The sequence below is a fragment of the Lichenostomus cassidix genome, chromosome 1Aa, assembly GCF_008360975.1.
Source record: "Lichenostomus cassidix isolate B80296 chromosome 1Aa, HeHo_3.0, whole genome shotgun sequence".
Classification (NCBI taxonomy): domain Eukaryota; kingdom Metazoa; phylum Chordata; class Aves; order Passeriformes; family Meliphagidae; genus Lichenostomus; species Lichenostomus cassidix.
This window is the reverse complement of record NC_139480.1, coordinates 39,031,969-39,054,302: the sequence shown is the minus strand read 5'-3', so window position 1 is coordinate 39,054,302 and position 22,334 is coordinate 39,031,969. Positions and strand designations below refer to the sequence as shown.

General features: G+C 38.5%; 1 long non-coding RNA gene across 1 annotated transcript; it reads left to right on the top strand.

Annotated features, from left to right (window-relative positions):
• The first annotated feature begins 3,395 nt into the window (after positions 1 to 3,395).
• Positions 3,396 to 21,788, top strand: LOC146443499 (uncharacterized). The gene is made up of 5 exons (XR_014847923.1): positions 3,396 to 4,038; positions 4,736 to 4,939; positions 6,676 to 6,790; positions 13,541 to 13,775; positions 21,494 to 21,788. It is a non-coding gene; the product is annotated as an uncharacterized LOC146443499 (long non-coding RNA).
• The last annotated feature ends 546 nt before the right edge of the window (positions 21,789 to 22,334 follow it).

Genomic DNA, 22,334 nt, shown 5'->3' with positions numbered 1-22,334 from the left:
ACCAAAAGTTTGTGAGCTGCTGCCTCAACACATCCCTTCTGCCTTGCCACTGCAGCCACTCGGACTTGACACTAGCAAGAACAGCAAAAGACGAGCTTTGGAGACAAGGAAATCACCTATGGTGATTTGATCGGAAATATACTTTAAAAAAAATTACAATAAATTGAAAACTTTACCAAATATTCCTATACTGACAAATATTACTGTTGAGAGAAGAGTGTCACTGGTTTTTCCAGTGGAATTCTCAGAAAGCTGGGAAAGGTAATGAATCAAGTAGTCTTGGCAGAGAGAAGGGCTCTAGGTGATGGTAGACTATAATCTAAGGGGTCAGGGACCTTCCTGGTTCATTTGCAGGTGATTACTAGACAGATATTTTGCATCCAATACATAAAAATGATTGCTCAGAATATGAATCCACCTCAGGTGCCCACAGAAAGAGGGAAGGAAAGTACGTGACTGAGCAAAAAGTACAAAAAGGCCTCATCACTGCAATATACCTCAGTTTGTACACTTGCCCAAAGAAGTTCTCAATGAAGACTCCAGAGTAGAAATCCCTGTAAAATTAGTGGTGGGGATCAGGTGCAGGGAAAATGAATTAATCAAAAGTATTTTATTGGCAGATTAAGTCTTTATATGATGCCAACAAAAATAGTTGTCAATTAAATAAGGATGTTATTAATGTATTATATTTCATTATATAATCAGTTGGTTTAGTCAGTGTGACTTCAGAAGTGACTTTAGTCAGTGTGACTTTAGTCAGTATGACTTTAGTCAGTACTGACGTCAGTGTGACAGTCAGTAAACAAACTAAAGTCAGTGTGACCAGAAGGCTGCAAGTAGGAAATGCAGGCTAAAGCCAGTAATGTACAAACTAGGGTGTATAAAGGAATCATTCAAAATGCTAATCATAGGGCTTTGGGGACTGGGGACAAGGAAAAAAGACAAATTAAAAAGAGATAGGATAATCCTCTGCAAATTTATGGTGTGCCCTAGAGACTAGTTATAAGAAATAAAAAAGCATCAGGGAGAGATCTACCAAGGCTAAGGCATACTGGCTGGGTACAGAAATGGCAAAATGCTGCAAGTCTTCTAGAAGAGAGCCATACCAAGTTATTTATCTGCCTTCCTAAACTGAAACTGGCTGAAACAGCTCCCCACTAAGCTGCATAGGGTCTGCAATCACAGATGGTGACATCATGATTTTTTGCCCAAGCTGATTTTGAGCCAGTTTTGATGGCAGTAACTTATTTGTCAGCCTAAAGGCATGGTCTGTTGAGGAATACATCTGGTGCAGGTGCAGACTGAGATGCAGGTTGAGCTCTGGGTGGAAGCTTGAGACAAGAGGCTGCCAAGTGAACTGCCAACCCTTTGGTTAACAAGTGGCACAAAGAAGGTGGCCCAGCCAGGTGGATGGACACTGGGAAACACAGCAGGAAGGGAGGTCTCAGGAGGGAAAGTCAGACTTGTGCCTGGGTACATTGTAAGGGTATGAAAGCCCAGGGGTTCCTTTATTGGGAGTCACTCCTCAGAGGCACCAACTCGGGCTGTTTCTGTGTTACTGCACTGTGAATAAATGGCTTTATGGAACAAAAGATCTCAGATTTGCTATGGAAAACCTGGGGTTAAACTGGTCAGGAAACCAGGTCTGACTGTGGGAGTGGGGTGTGCAGGGAGCCAAGCAGGGCACCCCTGGGCTCACTGGAGCTGCCCCTGGGAAAGGGCTTCAGTCCCAGCAGGTAAAGTCTCTGCCATTGGGAGCTTGGCTGCTGGAGAGTCTCATGAATGCTCAGACTGGAAGTTTCCTTAACAGGACTACAGATTCCTGTTAGCAGCACACAGCTGGTTTCCTGATGTTCCTGTTCCTAATTGGGCAAAGTCAGTAGATGCTCAAAAACAATGTTTAACAGCAGTGCAGTGGGACACCTGCCCTCTCCTTCACCCCAGGTAAAGATGTTCAAGTCACTGAAAAAGGAAAGAGGGCAGAAGTTCCCCAAGAGCAAAGAGACTTTAAGCTGGAGCAGAAGCAGGACTACAGCTACTAATATGGCTAGAAAACATGCAGGCTAGAAAACATGCATCTTGATATATGCTTAAATCCATTCTGAAGGTTTCAGTAGATGTGATTCTGGGCCTGTGTCCTTCCTGAATAATCTGGATAGGTGCTCAGTGAGTAATAGGCAGGTTTCCTCACAGAGCTATAACTGACTTTGCAATACCTGGTTAAAGGAGAGTTTTGCAATGCCTCTGTGAAAACACTGACTTTCTGATGCTCTCTGAGGTTATAGAGCTCTCAAATACCTCTCACTGTAATTCATTTCTCAATAGAATAGTATTATTCTGTACTGTGTGAATTGCCTGAGGCTATGCAGACTGAAAATACAAGACTGCCCTTTGTGCAAGAAAAAACAGAAACGAAAGAAGAAATTTTTAAGACAGTTCTTTCACTGTGAATTCTCTTCTAACCATTTCTTGACAAACCATAACTGACCTGAATGTTGGAGATCTGAGGTGTCTACATACATCTACACTGGCATCATGTATGACACTACAATATACTGTTGAGATAGGCAAGCTAACTTTAATTTAAATAGCGCAGATACTGAAGTAGCATGGAGAGTAAAGCATCACCAGCTTATGAACAAATCCTTAGTCAGGGACCACTGGTCTCAGAGGAGGTTAGAATAACATTAGGTAATGGACCTCAGTTGCTTGTCTTTATTATTTCTTCATGCTACAGCCTTACATACATAAAACAAAATGCTCACTTTTACTCTTCTTCAAAAACTCCAAATAAATAAGAATACTAATTTGTATTCCTTAGAGATACAACCTAGTTTTCTAACCTTTATTTTTCAGCCGTCAGTGGAGCTACTTCAGTGTAACTAAAGAACTGATTTTCAGGAGGTCCAATGGATCTATCCCTGCTGCCTCCAAAGCCCCATTTCCTGATTCTTTGCCATGTCATTTTCACTGGACCTTTAAAATTGTTTACTGTAATCCTATAGAGTTACCATGTCAGGCCTGTGCCTAGTGAAATCTTGTGGTCTGCAGCTGACATAATTCAGCCATGGCTGGTACTGGTGTGCCAGAGTCACTGCAGTATCCAGTTGTGCCACTCACGTCACACAGCCTGCACTGTCCAGAGCAGGGTCATAGAATCATAGAATCATAGACTCATAGTACCATAGAATCATAGAATCATAGAATCGTAGAATCACAGAATCATAGTACCATAGAATCATAGGATCATAGAATCGTAGAATCACAGAATCACAGTACCATAGAATCATAGAATCATAGAATCGTAGAATCACAGAATCATAGTACCACAGATTCATAGGATCATAGAATCGTAGGATCATAGGATCATAGAACGACTTGGGTTGGAAGGGATCTTCAAGATCATCTTGTTCCAACCCTTCCACCATGGGCCCCATGTCATCTGGCTTTGAACACTTCCAGGGATGGGGCATCCACAACTTCTCTGGGCAGCCTTTTCCAGTGGCTCACCACCTCTCACAGTCAAGAATTTCTTCCTAACATCTAATATAAAACTACTCTCTTTCAGTTTGAAGCCATTCCTCCTTCTTCTGTCACTTGATGATTGTGTAAAAAGTTTCTCTCCATATTTGCTGTAGCCTCCCTTCAGGTACTGGGAGGCTGCAATTAGGTCACCCCAAAGCCTTCTCTTCCCAGTTGTCTCAGCCCTTCCTTGTAGGAGAGGTGATCCATCCCTCTGATCATCTTGGTAGCCTCCTCTGGACTCACTCTAGCAGATCCATGTCCTTCCTGTGCTGGGGACCCCAGAGCTGGGTGCAGCACTCCAGGTGGATCTCAGCAGAGCAGAGCTGAGGGGCAGAATCCCCTCCCTCCCCTGCTGGCCACACTGCTTTGGATGTAGCCCAGGACATGTTTGGTTTCTGGGCTGTGAGTGCACATGGCTGGGTTGGGTCCAGCCTCTCCTCCACCAGCACTCCCAAGTCCTTCTGGGCAGGACTGTTCTCCATCTGTTCATCCTCCAGACTGGATTGACCCCAGGTCAGCCCTTGTCACTTCATGGTTACTCCTACAACTATGGATTTTAACTGAAAACACAGAACAAGCTTGAACACTAAGAAAAAGCACATTTGTTTCATTACATATAAATAGTGTCATTTGTAATAATCAGATAATGGGTATAATAATAACATGAATATCATTTGAGAAACTAATTTTTCAGCCCAGCTGTGCAATTTATACTGGCTCAGTTGCTTCACTAAATTTTGCTAGGATTATCATTAATTTGTAATGTCTTAAGATGTCTGCAATGAGAGTGGAGTAGATATCTAGGTCAGTCCCAGTTCAGAGGGAAATCATTCTCTAGGGACCATGAGAAAGAGACACACAGGGCAATGAATGCAGCCCATGGCTTTCACAGACTGCACTATAACTTCACTGGGGAAGATGTGAATTAATGCCTCAATTTACTCTCCACATGCTCAGAAATGGACAATTCATGCCGTTTATCTAATTTCAGCTTCTTGCTCTCCAGGATCACTATTGCACATGAAAAGTGACATAAAAAGCAGTTCCACATATACTTTCCTGTGTTGTTCAAAATATCTGTGCTGTGTTCTGCTCCTCAGCTGGAAAAGGCTTGCCTTGGGAAATGTCTGAATATAGCCAGACAGAAACCAAAACAGGGGTGGAAATAAGGTCTGTGTGTCAAGGAACTTTTCAACTATCTTTCCTGTAGCTCATCAGCCGCAACCAAAAATTTAGAATAAGGGCTAGAATAACCACAGAAACTTCGTAAGGTCTGTTAACAGAGAAACTCAGTCAGATCTGCTGATGTGAAACAGCTGGAGATGCTGAAGCCCTTATAAATGGCCTCTCCTGATGAGATTTACAAGAACTCTCGATCTGCCATCGTGCTGGTTGCATCTGTCACTTGCACCTGGTATGAATATATTAGTTAGATATCATATATCACTTTTTTGTGGTCCAGAAGGACAGCTGGAATTACTTCACCTTTGTGTCAAGACCTTTAATAGTTAAATGTGTTTTATAAGATTCATCTGTGCCATTGCTGGCATTGTTTAGTGTTGGATTCTCCTAAAACAACAGTAGGTCTGCAGCAGTTTCATCCGCTGGCGACGCTCAGCTCTCACAACTAGTATTGTAAAATTATCTGTGCTTCTTTCCTGCCTTTTACAGGCTGTCATGTACAGAGTTGGTTTGAGGAAGGGGGATTCTCTGGGGACCTATTTCAGCCATTATCTGAAGCTTGTATTTTGATTTAGGCATTTTATATGCATCTCTTTGTGGACCACCTGCATTCCACAGAAGGCTATTCCTTTACTGATGTTAGGATAGATGAGCATATGACCTGAGGTTTTCATTATACGTTAGTTCTTTATTTATTCTGATGCTACTGTCACTACAAATAGTGCTTTGATCATATACCAATACCCCAAAGCAACAAAACCTCGTAGTTTCAAAACCATAGCTCAGCCTGTGTCAGCTTGGTCCCCTTCCCCAGCAACAGCCCTATCTCCTAATGGCTCTCCAGGTCCACATGGAAGTCAGGAGACTGATTAAGTGCCTCCACTCAGATATGATCCCAAAGAAAGCTGTACAGACTGGAGCAGTTGCATAACTTAACCAAAATGAGTAGTTATCACTACTAGGGTAATTTTCTGCAAATGAAACAGAACACACTTGTCAACATGGCACAAGAACTCTCTATTACAGATATTCTCCACAAACAGTCAGACTGTCCAACTTGTTATATGGAACAATCCTGTGAACTTTAATTTAAGCAGATTTATAATGGAAGGGCTTTAACTTCCACGGGTAAAAATAAAAGTGCTTCTAGTTCCTCACTGAAGTTATTTGCTGCAAGCTGTGATACAACTGTTTTTTAATATTCAATGCAGATACTCAAACAAGCAACTTTTACAAGTTTTGAGCAAGTTTCCCAGTCTATGATTTTGGGAGTGTGTCATTACCATGATTCACTCCCCAGATTTATGAAACACAGTTTAACATAACAAAATAATCAGGCATGTCTTGCAATTGCATAATCAATACAATTATCTATAAAGTAAAAATAGTGGATCTAAATCATCTGCACATTTCTCTACTTTCCTTTTAAAGTTATATTTCAGCTATAATATTTACATCCCTGCAAAAAAAAGTTATTGATTCTCTTTATCTAGAATTATTATAAGACAAATAAATTTTCTGTAATGTGTTACATATTAGGTCAGAGTCTAATAGCAAAATATTAAAGACATTATTCTTCCAGGTGAATAATGACCTTATCATGTTCCTTTTTCCTATATTCATAGGCCCTTTAATAATGTTCCTTTAAATTTATGTTCCTTCAATGTAAATTCCTGATTCAGTCGTCCATGTAGTATTATAAACCAGTCTATGACAATGAAATGCCTAATTTTTCCTCTCATATTAAGGTTTTTCTCCTATTGTTTCCCAGTTTGAATGATTTCCATGTTGCCTGCCTTCTTGCACACTAGTTTAGTGAAGTCAGAAAAGGATTTAGTGACTACCTTTGTTTCTATCAGGCCTTGTTGTAGCTTTCCTTGTTCTTTACATTTTATCCTCTCATTGTCTCTCATGGACATGCATTCAGGTATAATTTTTATTTGCACAGTGAATCCTTTATTTTGCCAGGGGAAATGTAAAGAAGAGTTTGTGCCAATGAGAATAAGATGCTGGGTGAAAACACAGCACAGGGCAAACAGAAAGGGAGGAAGGGGAGACTGAAGAAAGGCAGGCAGAAGCACAGGTGAGCTGTAAAGGGATCAGTGCTCCACAGAGGTAATGGTGCAGGATGGGGGAGCCAAGGCAGAGCCAGCACGACCAGAAGGGGCAAATACAGCTAGGGCTTGCTGGCTTCTGCTGCTCCAGAAAAAAAGTGGCAGTGGTTGAAAAGAGCTCAAGGGAAAAAAAGCTCAAGGATAGCTGGAGGGAGTGGGGAGAGGGAAGAGTGATGACAGTGGGTGCGAAAATCTTTTAAAGCTCTTGGCTGTGGAAGGGCCTGACTAACCCCTTCCATCTTCCCACTCACATGGGCTGATCCCAGCTCACTCTTCCAGCTGGCCTTTTCCATTGGCTAGAACTTTTACTGAGATGAGCAGTTTGCAGCTTTTACATTTTCAGGAGTAATTTAAACTTAATTTTCAAGATGTGTCTCCCTCATTTCTCTCCAAAGAACATCCATGAAAGAGTGAATGAACTGTTTGATGTACATTTCATTAGAAAATCTACTGACCTCACAGTCAACATCAAAGGAAAACATCCATGAAAATACAAATGTCAGTGTAATGAGCCCCAGCAAAACTGTGTTGAATAAGAGAGCTTGGGCCACAGGTGAACTAAAAGAGGAAAAAAAGAGGGAGATGTGATAAAGCACTCAAGCATCCATAGAAAATATGTGCAGCTTTAGAACTTGCATACAATAAGTCTTCAAAAAAAGGGATATTGTTCAGCTTTACTGAGCACTTCCAGAGCATTTGGAAATGATACATGATGAAACACAAAGGAGGGAGAGGCATCCATGTGCAATATGGTTATAAAGCTGACAGATCACCATGGTGTTGAGAGCAGGAAAAGAAGTCAAAGAAAGAACAATTGTTTTCAAAGATATACTCTCTTAAACTACCCATGCCTGGTTTGCAACATTGGAAAAAATTAATGCACTATTTTCACATCGAAGATATTGTGATAATCTGCGAATTTATCCAATGACTGACACAAGTTGTAGGAAAAGAGAAAACGCATGACCCCACAAAGCCTATTGAAGAAACATTAATGGTGAAAATTAAACAGTAGCAATGAAAATTACAAGAAATTAGCATGACAACATGGTTAATTTGAATAAAATAAGAGATATTCACATACTAGAAATGCTAGTGAAAGTGGGCCAGTTGTGAAGCTATCCTTTTCAATCACCTGCTGTTTTGGCATGTAACTCGGAACGTCTTCAGAATGTATATACAGCAATTTTTACATCCCTCTATGAAAAGATGACAATTTATTAACAGGGTTACTTCTGAAATGCAGCTATATAAGATCAGTTTGTTGAGATCAAACAAATGAGACAGAAGCATAGTTAAATTGAAAATATTTTGAATGAGGCTGTATTTGAAAAATATACAAAACATGTGGTTACATGAGCAAATTATCCCTTCAATTGTATCAACTGAATAAAGCAGAGTGTATCAGTCTCTTTTCCTTGACCACCCTTGTATATCACACTTCTTCTAGCTCTTCATCACTCAAAGGACTGTAGGTATCTCAACTGACGTAAGTTTTGCACACTATAAATCTCAATAGTGTAAAAGTTCTCTATGTAGCCAGTGTAAATGATAGCCATAACAAGCAAGAGTAATAATAATAATAATGAATTAATTAATCTTTTAAACTTGGATAGGATTTTGCATTTGACTGAGAGGGGGGAAAAGGAGAAATGATGACTTTTTTTTTACTGAGCTGAGTAGAAGTGGTCACTTATTAAAGCAATATGGTCAACAGCTCTTGCTAAGCTAGTAAGCCTGGCAAACTTTAAGATAAGGCATATTTTCCCAAAATGTCAGAAATTTGTTAAAAATGTTAAAAATGCTTTCTACAAAACATCTATAGCTCCTTATCAAAATTATTTCAAAGTGATGCATTCTCTGGAGCTTTTCTCAATATTTAAGTAGAAAAACACTTACAGTCTAAGAGATGCCAACTTAAACCCCTTTATCCATGATTTCAGCTGGTGGATAAGAGCTCTTCTGTATGCAGTTCTCCTGCCATAGAAACTCAATGATGAAATGTGATGGCAGGGAAGGTGGCTCTGTTGTGTCAGAAAAGATTAAAATGTGAAAAGCATAACTATCCTGAAGTCTTTTGAAATCTGGGTCTCTCTTACATTTCTATTGCCAGGAGATAATTCCTCACTGACTAGCTGGTTTTGACATGGGATTCAAATTATACTTTGGTTCATGCTTTTTAGGGCTCACACTTAAAGCAGTGTGCCTTCTCTTAGAGCAATACTGATGGGAAACTTGTGTAAAAATCTGACTTCTGGAAAGGGTTGTATTCCAGCATTAGGACATCTCAAGCTGGTTCATTCACTGTCTACAATGAAAATGTTTTTTACTAAATGCAGGCTTTTTGGACAGCCAGGCTTCCTGGTGGTGGAGTCACCTTTTTATAGCCACACCATATGGACTGCTAAGAGGGAAAAGGTTCCTTCCGTGCCCAGTGAAGAGGGTTTTTCTTTTTAATGACCTGTCTCCAAAGTGCCATGAAGGGACTTAGATTCATAGGATTTCAGGACCAGAAAGAAAACTCCAAAATTACATAGACAAGTCTCCTTTGGGTCTTAGATTTCATGTGCTTATCCCTGGGTCAAACCAAGTAACTGCAGCTTAACACAAGCATAAGACACCATTTTCTCTTGTGTTTACTGCTTCCGTTTTCCTGTGGCTTATTTCACACCAAAAGAACCACAGAGTAGGAGTAGATTTCCATATGAACTTTGCTTCCCTTTTCTACCTAGAAGAAAAGTCATAAAGTGACTGCTGCATTGAAAACAACAGAGGAAGATATGATAATCTTTTAAGCATTGTTTAAGAAACTATCTCTCTTCTAATTCTACTCACAGACTTGACTAGCACTAAACCTACCTATGTGAATCTGAATTAAAGCAGACTAAGTCTAGGGACTTCATGGAGTTCTTCCATAATATGAGGTATTTGTTTTCTATTTCATTTTGCAGAAGTATTTCATAGTACCAATCAAAAAGTATATTCTATAGAAAAGGACATGGAAGAAATCTCCAACAAAATCAAGATCAGTTGACAACAAGGGTGCAATTTGAAGGCACAATCAAGAAGTATTTGAAAAAATAACCCCTATTTAAGACAAGTGAACACATAGATAACTAAACTCCTTTCTTATCTAATGCACTTATTTAGTGTTATCAAGATTACAGATTTTTTTTCCAATAATTAAAGAACTGTAAGGGTTAAAAGACTAGGTTATTCTGCTTGCTTTGAGTATCTAGAACTTCTAGGGACTTCTCTAAGATATTTTCAGCAGGAACACAAACTCATTCTGGATCTAAATATTTCTTTATAAGCTATAGCCACTAGCAAGGAACACACTACCACTCAGTTTTGCTCAGGCATTTTTCTCTCTCGTCTTCCAGTATTCCCTCTGAGCTCTGCATTTCTGGCCATTTCACCTTGAGATCTGACCTTTGACTGGTTATTTGGTGTTTCTTATGCCTCTTTCTTTCCTTCTCTCTCTTACCACAAAGACGCAGGCAGACAAAACATGATAAACAGACGTAGAATTGTGTTTTGTCTTTCCCTTCTTTCCCTTGCCTTGCCACACTTCCTAAATTCAGGCTTTCCTGGACCTGCCCGAAATAGTTTTCCATTGCTCCTTCTTTTGTTAGAGGTAAAAAAGGGCAATGGTTAGGCCTCTCATTTACTCAGAAGAAGATGTAGTTTTCCTTTTTGAAGGTCTCTGCACAGCAATGTGCTGCCCAGCACCTCTCAGTGCTGAATGCATTGCTTTACTTCTGCAAGTTAGCTGCAACTTCAGGAATCTTAACTGCATCGTGGATTTTGTCTGATACCAATTTATTAAAGTTATTAAGAAAACGGGTTATTAAAATAAGCCTTGTTATGGATTTAAAACATATGTATTCAATCTTACACTAAAGGCTGGTTTAAGACAGAAACGACGTGATGATAGTAAGATGAAGTTAAAAAGACTTTACTTTTCAGTTAAAAAGAACTAGAAACCACCATGTCCTTATCTTATGTAAATGTTACATTGTGAAAATCCTCTTAGGCTTAGTGTGACTTAGCCTGTGTAACATTTCAGCTGCTATATTTCAACTGTAATAACAAGCAAAGTGTAATCTTAACAGATCTTATCAAATCACCACAATTCTACCACACTCAAGGACAAAATAACTCCTCATGAATGCCATGTACTCTATATGTAAGAGTTCTTCTGGGGTTTGGGACTTCTGTCTTCCCTTTCCTTCCCTTCCCTTCCTGAAGGAATAACAAAAGTATTTGCTAAAAAATAGCCCAGTCTGTGTTCCTGGGAGCTTAAGAACACTGTCTCCTTGTGGATTATGGCTGGCAGCTGTGAGGTGTAAAGTTTTACAATTTACACTGCTGGAATTTCTTCTTCTTTTTAATCTCCACTGCTCAAACCCCTCTAGTTTTCTTGGCAAGCTGTGAAACCTTAGATTGCTAGTTAAATAGAATGTTCTGCCTGCAAATATTATAATGTATATATGGACCAGAGGGAATGTATAGTAAATTAATGCAGAATACATTAATATTGTCTAGTTTGGGGAGAAAGGGTGAAACTACAGGAAATTTTAAGCAGCTACAAGAACTATCGTAAGGATGAAAGATCATTTAATATGTGAATTAATCTTTTTCTCTCTTTATAGAGAAATCTTGCTACAGTTGGTGTAGAACTAGCATACACTTTTAGCAGAATGCACATATTTCTCCATTAATTTATCTAGATTGATTTTAGATATATTTAGAAATGAGTTCTATATTTTACAGTACTAATTTTATCATGTTGAGTAATTTAGTTTCTATGGCATTCTACTGCATTCGTCCCATTAGATTAATTACCATTATGTTTTTGAATTATTGTTTTCAACAGCTGGACCACATCATCCCCTTCAGTGCTACAATCCTAAAAAGAGAGTTTTAGAAGATGACTTGGTGAGGACCTCTTTGGAGAAAGATGCAGGCTCTTCCACTGGAGAGCCCCAGTTTTCTTTAGTAAAAAAAGACACTGAATTGTTTTTTTTTTCAAATTCTTAAGCAGATCACTATGTCTATTCCTGCTTGCTTTGGCCTCAGGCAAGCCTTCTGGCTTATTGGCAGTGCTGCTGTGTTGTACCTGCACTGTATGGGATTTCCTCTGGCTCTGCCTGACCCTAATAAAAACCCAAAGAGGCAGAGAAGAAATAATAATACCAGGACCCTAAAGCAGTTATAGCTAGAATGGATGTTTGCCATTTCCCTAAGCCCCATCCCATTCACTTCTCCTTTAGCCTGTCCAGTCTCTTTAATCGCCATCTAGGAATGATGTCTTCTCCTGTCTATCCTGTCAAAAAATGAATATGTAGTACAACCTATCACTTAAATATGAAAAGCTCTGTGTGGAGATCCCATGTGCATATGGTAGCTGTTCAGTTGGAGTATTTCAGTAGAAAAACAGACACACGTGTCCCCTTTGTATTTTAGGAGACATAATACCAGCTAATTTCTACAAGTCTTAACTGATTATTAACAAACTTTGTGCTGATCCAGCTTTGCCTTCATTTAAAGCAATGTTTCACTGATGTGCAACCTGGGGTTACTGAAATGGCAAAAAAAAAATGCCACTGAAAACAGGAGTTTAGAGTGAGTGGAATAAAACTGTTACCAGTCACTAGGTTTTGCATCCTTCTGTTCTCAGACACAAAACAGATATGAAACAGCCACTGCCTTTGATAAAATACTTCATTCACAAACCATTTTTAAAATAACGTTTGTAAATTAGCTGTGGGTTCATATCTCAAATTTAATCTGTGTCTCTGCAACTGCTCCCTCAAGGCTCCTCACTGACACACACTTGGTCTCTCCCTCTTCTTCAGCCTGACTGCTGTGCTTCTGCACCAGTCTCAGAACACAACAGAATTCCATGGACAGAATTCCAGCTGCACTTGCAATTTTGTCATCTTTACAAGATGAAGCAACACCTTGATTGTGGTTTAAAACTCATTCTTCTTTCATTTCATGCTTGTTTAAAAAACAAGTGGAGAAGCCTCTTCAAAGAAGGAATTAGAAGAGACACACAGAAAATGTTTCACTCCAGTATTTTCAGAAAACTCCACACTTCCTTAGACAACTTTGTGTTAGCAACATTTTCATGGCTATTGCATTTGAATTATTGAGCTACCCCTTTAAACAAAATGAGTTTGCCCTCTAATCTGTAGATACATTTAAGTCTATGGATATTGTTGCCCTTAGTCTGAGAACACTCCTTCTACAGACTACCCATGAAAATACCCAAATGTAGCTGAGTACATTGTGGTATCATCAAGAAGTTGTACACTGTTAGGGAGGCAAAATCCAGTAAGAGAAGTCATATATTTTAATCTTTGTTAGCATATGTGCTAGCAAAGATAGTTTACCCTCTTTTGCACCAGCTGGACGCCTGTAGTTAGCATCATGGTTGTTCATGCATTATTTGTATATGCGCTCAGCATGGAGCTTGAGCTTTACTTCAGAGCTAAAATGAACACATTTGGATTTCACTTTATTATTAATGTGTTTTAAAGGGCATGGATCAGACATTTTGCAATATCTCTCAGAGGCACTGGACAAATTACAGGGACTAGTATAGGATGATTAGTTAAGCAGAATAGTTTGCAAAAAGTTTCCAATTCATGGCAAGCATCTTGAAATGGTTATTAATTATAAACACTTTAATGTTTGTATCCTTTTCCCAGAAGTCAACTATTGCTGCAGCATTTACGATGTTCCTCCCACCATATGCAGCCACTTGCTGACAAGAACTCTTTCAGAGTTTCAGATCAGTTTGTACCAATGTTATGTAAATTGGTGCCCAGCCTACTTCCCAGCTGAAGTTTGGAGGCAGGTGGAGCTTGATGTGTGGTGACTTCTGCTTCCTGCACACTGCTATAGTCATAGAAGTTTTCACAAAAACACAGCACTGCAACAAAGGTAAGTATTTCATGGAGAAAACATAGAATACTTTTTCTGCAATGTTAGCTTGGACTACTTTGGGAAAGTTTCAGATAAACAGCTGCACAATAAACCACTTGAGTCTAGAAAAAACAGTGTATATCAAAGAGGGTGTGCCTCTTTCACGGATTTATAATAGTTTTGGAACATTTCAGCTGAAATGCTGTACAGTGTAAGTCCAGGTGTTTGGCCACATCTGTTGTTTACCCAGATGAAAATTGTGCATATTGATTAAAATACACTATCTGTAATTTCATTTTGTGAAAAAAACTCACTATTAATTTCGAAATTATAAATACCAAGATTTAGCATGCAATAAGGTATAGAAGCATGCTAGAAAGTGTTTTCTCTGTGCAAAATGCAATCAACATCTTATCAGCAACCCACAGATTCTCCATACAACATTCACTCTCATATCACAATATTATCACAGAAAGAAAACTGTATCAGTACAAAATTATGACACTGAGGACTAATACAAGATCCACGACTTGCACTCAGATATGTTTTGTTGCAACTTTCAGACTCTTTAAAATCTGAAATGACAGATGATTTAGAAGATGGGAGTACCTTAGTCAATATAAACAAATGCTACCATTTCACTCTCAAACAAAAGATTTTTCAGGCTACCTTTCTTTTTCCTTGTCCAGTCAGTAAGATTAGTTATATCCTTTTCCAGGTGGTATGACAGTACCAGCTGAGTGAGATTCAGTAGCTGGGACTGTGACATTTGTCCAGGATCCTTCAACAGATTTAAGATTAAAAACATCTTCTGACATGCTGTGTCTCTTCCAGGCACATTTTATGTCATGCAAGGCCTGAACTTGGTAGAGCACCAGGAATAACAAGAATTTACTAAAATTTTGTTCAGGTCAAAATATTTTAAAGAATTGATGTTGCCTTTAGATTCTCATTTTCCAGCTCTATTTTTCTACCTGTTCCTATTCCCTTTTTAAGTGATAAAAACAAAGATCAAGGGAACCAGTTAAAGAAGGGGGGAAAGCCAAGATGGTTTCTAAATCCTAAAACTCCAGCATGGCTAAGAGATTAAGGTGCATGAATGATTCCATAACTTAATTGCAGGTTAGTCCTTCATCCATGCTTTAACTCCACCCTGTTTCATCCAGTATAAAACAATCCTCAAAGATTACAACAAGGGCACCTGAAGATTATTGTAGGACTCCACAGGAGATTTCAAACATGCAACACCTCTAAGGATCTAGTAAATGGTACCTGGGGCAAAACTGCATCCCACAGGTGAGTCCGTGTTGCAGCATGGCCCACGAGGAAGCAATTTTATATCTAGTGATTATTTACTGTTATTTTTTGCCTGTTGCAGTTTTGCTTCTTGGTAAACAGGGATTTTTTTCATTCCTTTATGGTGAAAGGGTATTGGTTGGAACTAAGGGGAGGTAACTGGTTTTAGAGTGTCCACCTCTTTAAATTGTCTTAAACCAAGACAGATTGTTATTGCCTATCTCTTTCAGAACATGACTCGAAGTCCTTCAGGGCTTTCCATGAAATATTGTATAAGTTAGTGCAAAAACACTGCTCTAAGACACTGCAGCTACTTTAGATTAATAATCTGCACTTAGGTAAAAATCCCAGTAATATCCAGTAATAAAATACCCTATATTACAAGTGTTTATAGTTATCAAAGATCTTTTTTGAAGATAATTTTAAGTCACTTTTAAAATTAAATCACTTTAAAATAATAAATAATAATAATAATAAGCAATAAAATAATAAAAAACATGACTCTTTCTATTAAGCTTCCCATTCAGACTTTCTCATGCCTGCTACTGTTTAGGCAATGAGTATTCATGAACATAAAGATGATTTGTAACATCTGCACACCAGTGGTAGAATGTTAGCAAGACATTTACACTCCTTTGTTTGGGATATATACATGTATACAAGAAGAGAAACTTTCCCTTGTGATCTTCTCCAGAGATGATTTCACACTCCAAAGTCTGGCCTTAAAAATATTCTAATGTCTATCATATGACCCTGCAGGAGCAGAAATGGAAGCAGAGATTCTCTCAGCCCACAGACAAATCCTTCTACCTTGCCAGAAAACAAGAAATAAGTTTAATTTGTGAAACCATTTCACAGACTATCTTCTTAAAAAAAACAAAACAAAAGTAGACTCCATCTGGGTTTGTCAGTACATACAAAGTCCATCTTCTGAGTTAAAATTCCCCTACTCCATGGCATTTCTTTATTCCAGTTATCACACTTAAGTTAGATGAGGTGACAGGGCTTATCACATGAGAAAGTCACACTGATTTACTCAACCCCTCATCCTTTAACAATCACTTGCAACACATGTGAAGTCTATTACTTCAAATTCCTATTCTTATTTTGTTCTTTTAAAATTAACTCAATTAATTTTAAACTCAATTTTTGTTCTTTTAAAATTGTGAACTCAAATGACCATTTTAAATTAATGCCCACCTGCCTGGTCCCAGAAGTTTTAATGTGTATTTTCATTGTATTTAAATTCATGTGTATTCAAATTAAGAACTTACCTAAATGGAAAGTTCCTCAAGGTAGAAGTCTAAGCTAAACCAGTTAGTTAACAATAGCTAGGAAGGGTGGCATCACAATTCAGGGTGTGAGTTGTGTTCAGTGTTAAACACTAAAAAAGACTAAGAAAACAACCATCTGTGACATGACCACCCTATTTTTCTGGGTCACAGCTAAATGTCTTAAACATTTTTTTCAGCTAGATAGAATTTACGAAACTTGGGTGTGCATGCACATACCTGAACACCTCATCTGCTGATGAATCATCTAAAGCTACCAGTCCTGAACAGCAGCACTGCATCTTGCTCAGTGGCTTCAACACACTTTCTTACCTTCTGGTCACTTTGTTCCTCTGCACTGTTTGCATGTAAGAGCATAAATAATTTTGATAATTATTTTTCTCCAACTTACCACCTCCAAATTTTTCTGTTCCTGAGTCTCAGATTCCTACCCCACATAGAATTCTTTACATGTAGGTCACCCTGGGCTTTGAAAGAAGTTCTAATTTGTCTATTGACTTTTAGCAGTTCAGTCACTAATGTGAAGTGAATTGGTAATTATATGTCAGTCACTCAGCTGGCAGTACTTCCTGACTCAGACGTGAGAGAGAACTCACAAATTCAGGACTCATGGAAACTAGAATGAACAAAGTTATGCTGATGACAGAAGGCACAGGATTATAGAATAGTGAAATCATTTTTATCACTTGACAGTATAGAATGAAATACACTCTGTGGTACACCAATAGGCTTCCATGAGAGATTTTAATTTTTACTAGAAATGCATGTACATGAAATGAAAAACAGTCTTCCTGTGATTGTTTTGTTTGGTTTTCTTAAACCAAACTGCTGTGTGTTATTGTAGCCCACTATGTGATTCTGCAGCCAGCACATCCAACAGTCCATCCAGTTCCTTTGGAAAGAGAATTTTTTATTAAGCACTAATCTTTAATTGGATCTGAAGCATTCCTCTTCTGGGATGTGAGCTGTCGTCAATGTGCTGAAAAATGCCATTAAAAATTTCATCTGTCATATTCCTAAATCTCAATCTGAATAATTGTCACATTCAGACTTCTCAATTGGCATGAAAACAGTCCATCTGAGCCTCTGTATAGATAAGATAGGTAGGCTTGAGTGAAATATTGTACTTTTTCCCAGTCCTTAAGTGTTGCTACATATAAAACACAGATTCGTTGCTAAAACTACACAGTATGAACAGTCAAATAGCTTCAGTTATCCTATGATGTCTGCATTTCCAATGGACTTAAACCTTCTCTTCTGGAAAGCCTGTAAGAGAAAGATTAATGGCAAATAGGAAGCTTTAGAAAACACAGACATCTGGAAGTAAAGATATCATAGTGGTATAAACCACAGTGGAATAAAACATTTGTTTAATTCAACCTTTAGTGTCCCTAAAGCCAGTCAATATGGAAGGAGAGCCAATTTAACAGCACACAATTGTTTATATAAGGTCTGCTGTGCAAAAGATTCACCCATTTTGTTGCAAACCAGCAGGTGCTGGGTGTGCTGAAGTGTCAGAGCACCAGTTCCCAGGTGTAAATACATGTCATACCTCACATAATCCCTGAACCCCCTCTGGCTGGCTGATGACCTTAGTCACCTCCATGAGCTCCTTCTTGCTCAGCCCCTTGCAGCAGTGTAGGGTCAGAGGGCTGCAGGGATTTAACCAGCAGCAGGGACTTCATAGGGATGGTCCACATCTATTCCCCACTCCAGCCCAGCACAAATCCTAGGGCATGTCTCATGTGGATGTGCAGCTGCTGCACTGTGGGAATAGCTGGCACAAGTTGCTGCAAAAATTCAAGTGTGGATATGCAATAGTGTTATTGTAAAAAGTTTCTAGCTTTGAATATGATGAGCTATTTTGCTGGTGATGTTTACATTGTGCTGATTTTAATTTCCTACTCAGCAGGTTGAAATATTTTCTTCCAGACTGTCTTTCTTCTTAATCATATAAGCCTGTTTCTAATTGTAGCTGATATTAAAATTCGGTAATTCTTTTTCTTAATGTCATTTCATATAGTGCATTAGAATTCTCAAACATCTTTCCTTGTACTGTAGTATTGTCAATAGGTTACATAACAACTATAAGTATAGAATTTGTTAGCAAACACCATTGCACCATGCGAAAAATATCCAAACTCATTTGCTCTATGTGATCCTTCAGTGAAGAACAAAGGATCAGCTCAGTATTTTTTAGACTGTCTAAAAATGAAAATACTTTATCTCCTAGATTGCCTGGTAATAGAAAGTACCTTAGAACATCAATAAATTACACTGATGAACAGAATCTTGTCAGCTACTGAATTTAAGCTCTGTTAAATTTAAATCCAGTTTAACTGTGTGTATAGACAAGGTTTAAAAGACCAACAGTGATTTACCAAATATTGGTCACAATTCTGTAATGCAGTGAGTCACCTCCATTTTATTCAAGAGAATATAAGTTAAGAATATTTAGCTCCTTGCAGAAGTGAATGATAAGATCAAGGATTCTTCTATGAGGAAAGCAAATTAACTGTTCTATAAAAACTATATAAGAGTTTTCAAGAAGACTTGCATTTTTACAATAACGTCTTTGATTAAGACATGTTCCTAAAAAACCCCTCCTTGTTCATTGTCAGAGAAATCAAACTACTTCATTTCTAAATCCAGATCAAGGGTGAGGAACACAAACTCTTAGCCCTTGCTACTGAGCACTATAAAATTACAGATCAAAAGATTATGACCATTCTGAGATCCTCATTAAAAAAAAAAAATAGAGATGAACCTGTGGAGCAACTATGGAACATGGTGTAATAAGTGAGACAAAAAAACTCTTTGCAAGGCATCTTTATGTATGTGAAAGAACTAGAGCAGAGTCTATTTCCTTTTTAGATGAAGAGTGAACAACTAGAATTGTCCAAGCTTTCCTTTTGCAAAAGATTTCTGTCACACAACTAGTCATTTGTATTTGTATGAAATTTTACATCAGCCAGGGCACATCAGGTCCAGTCTCACAAAGCCAATTGCAAGTTTATGATTAATTAAGCAAACCAGTAATGTGTATATTCAGGGTGGCAAGAAAGAAAAAGAGGAGGTAAAAAAAGAGGAAGAATGCAACAAAATTGCATGGGGGGAATACCGGACAGGCTGGAATTTTCTAGTCTGAAGTTTTGCAACAGAAGTTAGCAAATTTCCAATGCAAGCATAAGAATGTAATGTAGGCATAAAAGCTCATTTCCTTTGTTCAAAATCCTCCCAGCTGATCTGACACTTTTTGTCTTATTAATTTAATTAGAAGGGGAAAGAAATTAACTCCCAATAGCATCCTAATCAACTTCTACTTCATCTGACAGAATCAAATTTTTTTTTTGTTTGAAAATAATGTTTCATTCCAGGATATAACAGAAGAAGCAACTGGCAAAAAAATTAGAAGGCTCAAAATGTATTAGGAAAGACTGCAAAAGATTTGTTATTTTACATTGAGCAAAACCAGGTTTCTCAAAAGCATTGAAAATTCCTAGTAAATGAAACCCAGGTATCATGCACACCTAAAGAAATGTATCATAACTTACACCTCTCGGTCTTTGCATGTTTCAAACCATTCATGGACCCAATTTACTAGAATTTCTGAAAGACCAATACAACTTCTTCCTAAGACATCAGGTAGACTGCATATTTCTAAGGTGATTAAATTATAAAATGTCTCACTGTTACCCATTACTTAGAAACAGAGCTAGAAAGAATGTGATACATTTAGATTTTAAAGGCTCAAGAGTCTTTTTGGTTGTTACTTTGAGGAAAGAACAGCCCTTCCCCTCACAGCAAGACTGTGAGACTCTCTTCTGGCGTTAAGCAGGAAAGTCTTCTTTTTGAAGGAAGTCAAAAGTGCAATTGATAAATCAGATAATTTCATGACATAAGCAGGATCTCAGCAGAATTGTTATTGCCCATCATCTCTGCCAAGTAAAAAGTCTGTTTTTATCTCCTTACACAGACAAAGTAGATTCTCAGCCCCACAAACATGTTTCTCATAGATCAGCTGAGACTGCTGTAAACTAGAACAAGTAGCGAATACATTTAGAACTTATTTTTAAACCTCTTCTTGCTTCATTCCCTTTCCCTTCTGCAACATTTCTATCTGCATGAAAGTCTTCCACCATCTTTTGAGAGCTCTTCTTGGGCTTTATCTTTCCAGAAGTGCTTATATCACATGCTAATTGGCTTAATTAACCACAGGTCATAGCTCCAACAAAAGCATTTCCTATCTAGTCAATGTGACCATTAAAAAGTGATTTGCATTACATTTGGAGCAGCAGACACTTAGCTTGTGAAAGGGGCTAATGAAGCATGTGTTCTGTGCACACAAATCAGGTGCTAGAAATATAGCAGCACATAATTCCTTTGCAGAAGCAATTTAAAAGATTTTAACTAGTGGTTTTCCAATAAAAACTGACCTGGTTTTTTTTCAATGATAAAATAATTAAGAGAAATCAAGAACATAATCTCAAGCAATTTGACAATTATAAGAAAAAATACAGTCCTTTTTTGTAGGAATTCACAGAAGTGATTCCACATGTACTAGGTCAGAAAGTTATTCTCTATGTTATAATTTGAAAATAGAATCTGGAAGGAAAAGTGCAGTGATCAAGTGTTGCTAATGACCTGCAAAGACAAACCTGCAAAAACACTGTGCTGTGCTCATACAATCAGTATCAATGTGGCACTGCAGGCACCAGAAAAGGACACCATTTCAGCTGAAATGTAGGTCACATGTAAGTGCCAGTATACAAAAATATAATCCTGTGAATCTCTGCACAGCTGCTGAAAGACCTTGGATCTGCTAAAACTTTGTAGGCACTCTTATTTTCATCACAGACTTTCCACTGATATCTGGAGCTCCTATTCTTGGCATGTGCACATGTATTTCTTGTTGGCAGGGCTGAGCAATGTTGTCTGCGCCTTGTGCAAAGTCTAATTTAGGATTAGAGGGATGAAATTCAGAGCTCCTGCCCGAGGCTGTTGCACTGGTCTGAGAGATGTTCTCAGAGCACACCTGAAATGCCTGCACTCCACATAGCACACAGGTGAAGCAAGCAATGCTTTCAGAATATTCCAGGAGAAACAAGTGTTTAATTGTCTCCCTTTTCCCTTCTCTTTTTGCTACAGCTGTGGTCACCACAGGCCCAGAGATGTGAGGAAGGCTAGACTGAATCCCCATCACCCACTGTGTTCTGGCCACTCACATTATAACTGGGGACTGCTGCATCTTCTTCATCTTAGCTTTTTTCTAACTTTGGAGTTAGCCCTGCTTTGGTGGCTGACCTCCTGAGGTCCCCTCCAGACTAAGTCATGATGGGATTATAACACCTGCTACTCACATTTTAAAAGCCAGCAGTAGTCCTTGCTAATTTTCTGCAAGAAAAACTGTAGACCGTTTTGGGAAATTCCACAATGAATAAGGGGGTAAATATAAATAAAAGAAAGACTAAGGAAAGTAAATCCTGTCTGTGGAGTTTTTTGCACTGGTGAGATTCAGACAGTTTACTGTGCATATAGATGCTTGATTCTGCAATCCCTTAACTTTGTCAGGTACTACTTAGTAGTACCCAGATCTCCTGGGTGCCTAAAATTTTGGTCCCTAAAATTCAGATGTGATACAAACAGGATTGCATCTGGGGAAAGGGAACTCCAGCCACTGAGATACCAGCTGAACTGCAGTTTGGTTTCTCAATGAGATCCTTTATTCAGAGAGCTCTTTCACTCCTGACCCATTTTCAGCTGAGCAGCAAGCCATGAACCAAGTTCTCATGCCTAGAAATTACTGACACTGCCTTGCAAGGAGCTGACTGCCTGTGTGCTTCACCACGTTCATCCCGTGCTTCTCTTCCTTATGCTCAAATTAAATTGTGAGGTTTTATATCTATATCTTTGGTAATGTCTGGCACAATGTAGAGCTTCTGGTCTGGCTCACATGTTTATTTCTGCCAGCTGAGACATACTGTGTGGA